Raw genomic sequence first — 7,224 nt, 5'->3', positions numbered from 1 at the left:
CCATGCTCCGCCCCAGTTATGAATCCTCCCCTCACCCTTACCCTATACAAGTCCTTGTCTTCTCTTAATAAATCAGCATTGCAGCCAGACTTTCAACTGCATCTGAACCCTTTTGTGTGGTGCCGCGTCCCTATCCCTTATACCCTCGGGCCGTGGCAGATGGCGCCCAACGTGGGGTGCAGTTGAAGGTCTCTCATATTGCGAGAACTCCTGCCTGCTCACTTGGGCTCAGAGATCACCAGGAGAGGTGATCATCCTGCCGGTCCCCCCCAGCTGGACAGACAACTGTGGGCTGCAGAGTCGCACGGGTCGGAGCACCAGAGAGGTGAGCAGCTGGGGACATTCCACTTCCCCCAGCAACCCACATCCAGAAAAAAGAAAAAAGGGAGGAATAGTAACATCAAGGACAATCACAGAAGTCTCTGTAACACCATGGGACTCTCGCTGTCCACCTCCCAGAAATTCATCTACAGACGTCTGAAAGATTTTATCATTGAGCACGATCACCCCCTCAATAAAAAATCCTCCAAAGCACTCGCCAAGTGGCTTGACCACAAGGGTCACATACTTACAGAGGAGACCTCTGTGGACCAGTGGCAGGCCATCGAGTATAGCTTATGGCAAGATAATGACAGGGGGGACTGGACAGCAAAAGAAGCCTTAATTGCCTGGAGGCTTGTTCTGAGGGTGCTACAGCACCAGATGATGAACACAGATGACAGCCTCCATGAGATATCCACTACCAAACCGAAAACGACCACGACACACAAGATTCAGCAGACATAAGATGGCGGGAGGGAAGAAAAGACCACATCACGACGTGCACAAAATGCCATCGGGAAGGAGGGAGGCAGAAAGTGCAAGGAGCGAAGGCGGGAAAAGTTGCCGCGGGAGACACCAGTGCGGGAAAAGAGAGGGTAGGTCCCCTTGGTACCACCCTCCAGACTGCCTCCGCCTCCACCTGCGCGTGTCAGAGATCCCTCCCTCAACACGCCCACACGCATGCCCTCTCCCTCCAGCTCCGCCTCCTCCCCAGAAAGACCTCTCTGTAGGGACAGAAGGGCAGTGAGGGGCGGGGCCAGGCCAAAGAGCAAGTCCAGTTTCTGGCAACATGGACCGCGCCCATAGGGCCTGTATCACCGAGGCCTACCCTATGTGCCGCTACTCTGATTCGGACTCAGACTATTTGCAGCACTCCCCTGAAAGGCGGTCAAACCACCCTAACATCTGGAAAGCCTTCAGGGAGGAGGCTGCGCAAGCAAATGACGTGGACTTTCTCAAGGCCTTTCCTATGTATCTGGAAGACGGCAAGGCCCCGGAGTGGAGGCCTATCTCCTACCCGATGCTAAAAGACATCAAAAAAGCAATAGTGCAATACGGGTTGGGAGCCCCTTTTACAATCGGCCTTTTGGAATCATTTTTTCTAGTCTACTGACTAATTTCATACGACATTCATGCAGTGGTGAACGGGCTTTTTTCTACAGTGCAATCATCTGTTTTCGAGACAGAATGGAAAAAGCTAATCACCACATATGTCAATGAGAAAGTGGAAAGAAGCGGGATACTGGTGAGACAGGCCATAGACATGCTTTATGGTGAGGGCAATTATTCAAGGAGGAACAATCAGGCCAGAATTAAACCCAAATTTTTAGATGTGACTAAAGAATTGGCGATGGAGGCAGTCAAGAGGGTGGCGGACGCTTATGTCCAGACCCCCTCTTTTACATTAATCAATCAGGGCCCAAAAGAACCTTTTGTGGACTTCATCACGAGATTAAAAGAGGCAATTAGCCAGCAAATCCAGCAGAAGGAAAGTCAGGGTATTCTATTTAATAAATTGGTTATTGAAAAAGCAAGTGAGGACTGCCAAAAAGCTTTAAAAATGTTAAAAGATCCTTCCTTGCTTGAAATGATTGACGTTTGTAAAATCATCGGCTCTGGCTCCCATAAAGCATGTCTATTAGCCGCTGCTCTCACCGGATCACAATTATGTTTCAATTGTGGGCAGAAAGGACACTTTAAGAAGCACTGCCCAAAGTTGATGACTGAGCCAAACGCTCCAAAAACACTCTGCCGGAGGTGCAGGAAGGACCGCCATTGTTCTTCTAAATGCAGATCACTAACCAAAATTCATGGCGAGCCCCTTCCCCCCAGGAAATCCCCAGGACTGCGGAGGAAAGTTACATTTAGCTCTCTACCAGATCTTCATCTGTGCTGTTGTGAGCATTCGGGAAATGGGAGGCAGAGCGCTCAGGGGGGCACAATGACACAAGTATCCTCTCAGCTCCGTTCCATCCTGCGCCCAGCACCGCGCCCAGCTACCCTGTAGTGCGAGAGCCTCCACCAGACCCAGTTCCCGTTAAACAACAATGCACCCCACTGGGATGGATTATCCCATCAGTCATACACCCTTCGATCCACCTTAGTTCCTATGAGCAACTGGCCAGGATCAGGCCATCTGCTAACGTACATCCAGATAAAACTTACTTGGTTATCTCTCACTTTTCAGCTGTGGAAAGGGGTGTTGTTGTAGTTCCCACTCTTCTGACAGGGCTTTCCAATGATAACATCACTGTGTGTCTAATTGTTCTTCTCCCACCTGTACAGATAGAGAACCGATTCCCTGTCGGTAAGATGATCTCCACTGATGATCTTCTCTGCGTGATGTCTGAGGATGAGGAAAAGAGGAATGAATCACTGAAGGAAGCCAATTGGGCAACTTCAGTGAGGACCTCACGACCTCTTTTAACCTGTGTCATCTATTTTTCAGCACCAAGGCATCCGCAGAAAATTAAGGTGGAGGGATTGCTAGACACAGGAGTAGACGTAACTATCCTAGCATCAAGAGACTGGCCGTGCGGCAGGCCGGCTCAGTCCAGATGCCAGTGTAAGCGGTATGGGAGGTTCGCAACATCCTGTCAGGAGTCATGAGGTACTAACAGCATATGGGCCAGAGGGCAGGTCGGCATCTCTGCAGCCATATGTTCTTAATATACCGATAATGCTATGGGGTCGGGACACCATGGAACAGTGGCAGTTAAGTCTGAGAATGAAAGAAAATTTTTAGGGGGGGTCACTGAGCAGGACAGTTGCCCAAACTGAATTGAAAACCGAATCCCCTGTTTGGGTAGATCAGTGGCCCCTACCTAAAAAGAAGCTGCAAATTCTAAATGACCTAGTTAATCAAGAATTGGTTAAAGGACACTTGGAGTCTTCCACCAGTCCCTGGAACACTCCTGTGTTTGTGATACAAAAACCCTCAGGTTCCTGGAGATTTCTTCAGGACCTGTGCAAAGTAAATGAAGTCCTGGAGCCAATGGGAGCCCTCCAGCAGAGAATGCCTTCTCCATCTATGCTCCCTGCTGAATGGCCTCTATGGGTAATTGATATAAAGGACTGTTTTTTTCATATTTATCTCAATCCAGCTGATTCGACTAAATTCACATTCTCAGTCCCGGCCATCAACGCTTGTGAACCCCATCACAGGTTCAAATGGAAGGTACTTCCTCAGGGGATGAAAAATTCTCCCACACTATGCCAGATGTTCGTGGCAAAAGTGCTGGAACCAATTAGGAAAAAATTCCCACAGTCAGTCATCTTCCACTATATGGATGATGTATTGATCTGTGCCAAAACAAAACTGGCAGTTGAACAAACTTTAAATTCGACAATTTCAGCCCCAAATTCCAAAGGATTGGAAGTATCCCCTGAGAAAGTGCAATGGGAAGCACCATGGAGGTATCTCGGACTCCAAATTACTTCTAAAACTGTTAAACCTCAATCAGTTTTGATTGACAGAAAAGTCTGAACTTTAAATGAACTCCAGAAACTGTTGGGAGCGATCAATTGGATCTGACCGGTATTGGAGATCACAACCGGTGATTTGCATCCCTTATTTGAGCTGCTAAGAGGAGATGCAGACTTGTCCTCCCCCAGATTTTTAACATCTGAAGCTGAAAAAGCCCTTTCCACAGTTGAAAAGAAAATTTCAGAGAGACAGGCATATAGGAAGATGGAGGGACTGCCATCTTCACTAGTCATCATCAGAGAACAGAGACAACCACTGGCCATTCTGGGCCAATTCATACATGATACAAAGGACTTCTGTTTGTGGGAGTGGATATTCCTCCCACATCAATTCTCAAAAACCATTGTTACGTTGGCTGAAATGATTGGGAAATTGATTTTTAAAGGATGCACCAGGTGTTTGGAACTCAGTGGAGAGGAGCCAAGTTGCATTTAGCTCCCACTGATTTCTGAACATCTGGAACAACTGATGCAGAATTCCACAGATTTTCAGATTGCCATCGGGGGTTACCCATGAGAAGTCAAATTTCACCTCCTGGCGTGCCAATTTTTACAGAGATTGATCCCAATTCCTTTAAAATTGAAAATTATGGAATCAGATATTCCAATAAAAGATGCCAAAACGCTTTTCACCAATGGGTCTGGGAGAACCGGAAATGTGGTAATTGTTTGGCGAGAAAATGGCAATTGGCAACAGAATATTCACAAAGCCCAAGGTTCTCCACAAATCGTGGAATTGTCAGCAGTTGTTCGCGCCTTTGAAATTTTCAACAATGAAGCAATTAATATTGTGTCAGATTCGGCTTATGTTGTGGGCATTGTTAAAAGAATTGAAAATTCATACCTAAAAGAAGTCTCAAATGAAAAATTCTTTAATCTGCTAAAGAATTTGCTATTTTTAATTCAGAACAGGAAATTTGAATATTATATTGTCCACACGAGGTCTCATACTACTTTGCCAGGTCCTGTAGCAGAGGGAAACCAGATTGCTGACCATCTAGCAGGTATGGTCGTTACCCCTAATTTATACCAACAGGTGAAAATCTCCCACGAATTTTTTCACCAAAATGCACGGTTGTTACAGAAACAATTCAGTCTAAAATTGGCACAAGCAAAAGAAATTCTAAAAGCGTGCCCTGACTGCCAAATGGTTGCTCCATTAGTTCCAGAAGGAGCTAACCCTAGAGGATTAACAGCATTGGAGATTTGGCAGTCAGATGTCACACACATACCAGAATTTGGAAAATTAAAATATGTGCATGTGTCTATTGACACATTTTCAAAAATTATTGTAGCCACCGTGCATCCTGGTGAAAAAAGCAGGGATGTGAAAAAACATTTCTTATCTGCGTTTGCTAGGATGGGTGTCCCTAAGCAAATACAAACTGACAACGGACCCTCCTATGTTTCAGCCGACACAAGAATATTTCTTGAAGAATGGGGGGTACACCATACCACTGGGGTCCCACACAATCCCACAGGACAGGGCATAGTAGAAAGAGCACATCAAAACATAAAAAAATTAGTAAAAAAACCAAGAAGGGGGAGTACAGGCATGACGCCCCAGGAAAGATTGGATTGGAGGAATCAGAAACTCACTCACACAGAAGTCCTGTTGACAAGCACTTTAAATCCAACATTGCACAAGGTACCCAGAAGGCAAAGGTGATGCACAGAGATCCTATAACAGAAATCTGGACAGGCCCTTTTCCCTTGATTACATGGGGGAAAGGGTACACTTGTATTTCAGGTGACACAGGGCCTAAGTGGGTCCCAGCGAGAAGGATACGGATTCACCAGGGTTCGAATACGAGATGTGGACCTTCCGCGCCTGTATCATCACTATCGTCACCTTAGGACTGACTTTCAACACCTCTACCTCAACCCCATTAAGGGAGTGGATGAAGCACCCTGCTGAAAACCCGTGGGTAACATTGGCCAAGGCCACCGGTACGAACACCTTGTGCCTGGCCTTGTCCAGCGCTGGGAACCCTTTTCAGACGTGCCTGGTAGGTATCCCTGTAACTCCGGGTAAGGAATGGAACACCTTTGTATCTCAAACCCGGAGTCTGGGATACTTCCACTGAATTCCACTACATTGGCACAAGTTGTTTCACGCCAGGTTTTCACTTCAGATCCACCCCAAGAAATCGACCTCCTTGGTTCTCTCCCCACTAGTAATTGTATCCTATTCCACAGCTACACAGAGCCAAACCTATTCTCACCGCTCAATGTATCTGCTAACAGGCCAATTTACCAGGGAACCCCCTCGCTGTGGTGTAACAACTCAATAGCCACTACTGTGGCTACAGAACATGTGCCAAGGAATATGAAGCTACCCAAAGGATTTTTCCTTCTGTGAGGGGATCGAGCGTGGCAGGGTATTCCTGCATACCCAGAGAGAGGTCCCTGCACAGTAGGAAAACTGGCACTTTTTAATCCAGCAAAGTTTAAAGTATTAAATCAGTCCCTTACCCCTAAGAATCAAGTCAAAAGATCCTTATCCTTTGCCGTGGGCACACCACTTATATTTCCTAAACCAAAGAAACCAACACCCTCCCCCATCAGCAGGTCTGAAAGATCATTTATTGCGTATAAGGTTGCACGCCCAAAGTCAAGGACTACTAATCCTCCCACTCCTGCGCCACCACGTGTGGATGCTGGAATCGTCACTCTGCCACCTCCCTTACCCTTTCCTGCAGATTACAATTCCAACATCCACATCTGGTCCCGCATGAAAACTTCTGGGCTTCCTTCCCGATCCCGGGGATAGGAACAGCCCATGCCTTATCCCTATTAACCCACCTCAGCTGCTGGCTTACCAAAGAAGCCAATGCTACCACAGCAGCTATAGAAGGCCTGCTAGCAGATACCTAGAAATTAAAAGAAGTCAGTTTGCAAAACCATGCAGCCATTGACTTCTTACTCCTGGCACACGGGCATGGGTGCCAGGAGTTCGAAGGCATGTGCTGCATGAACTTTTCTGATCACTCGCAATCAATCCATCAGAGTATTAATCAATTAAAGAATTTGATTCCCGTAGTGAGGGGTTGGATGGATTATTTGATTGGTTACACTTTCCTTCGCTCCCCAAATGGTCAAATAAATTAATAATCATGGTTGTGCTCTCCATGTGTGCCCTCATCGCACTTTTAACCTGTCTGCCTTGTTTTATTATATGTATCTGCAAGTTGCTGCTGAAAAGTTTTACCGTCAACACCGTTTCCGAAAACAAAGAAGGGGGAGATGAGGAGGACAGAAAATTGGATTGGGAACGATTTCAGGCTTGGAGAGATGTTTATGGAGCCTGAAAGGACTGTTACCTCATGGACTGACCTGTTATTCCCCAGTTTATTATCACTTCCATACTAAATTCAATGTACCTCTATGTTATTCCCTATGATTTTTATGGTTCAG

General features: G+C 46.5%; 1 long non-coding RNA gene across 1 annotated transcript; it reads right to left on the bottom strand.

Annotated features, from left to right (window-relative positions):
- Positions 1-142: 142 nt before the first annotated feature.
- On the bottom strand, positions 143-5,360 carry LOC113941065. The gene is made up of 2 exons (XR_003525583.1): positions 3,637-5,360; positions 143-1,046 (listed from the first exon to the last, which is right to left on the bottom strand). It is a non-coding gene; the product is annotated as an uncharacterized LOC113941065 (long non-coding RNA).
- Positions 5,361-7,224: the final 1,864 nt, after the last annotated feature.

The sequence above is a fragment of the Corapipo altera genome, unplaced genomic scaffold (genome assembly GCF_003945725.1).
Source record: "Corapipo altera isolate COAL_440 unplaced genomic scaffold, ASM394572v1 62980, whole genome shotgun sequence".
In the NCBI taxonomy this organism is placed as follows: Eukaryota; Metazoa; Chordata; class Aves; order Passeriformes; family Pipridae; genus Corapipo; species Corapipo altera.
The sequence above is the reverse complement of the archived record's forward strand: the minus strand, read 5'-3'. Positions and strand labels throughout refer to the sequence as shown.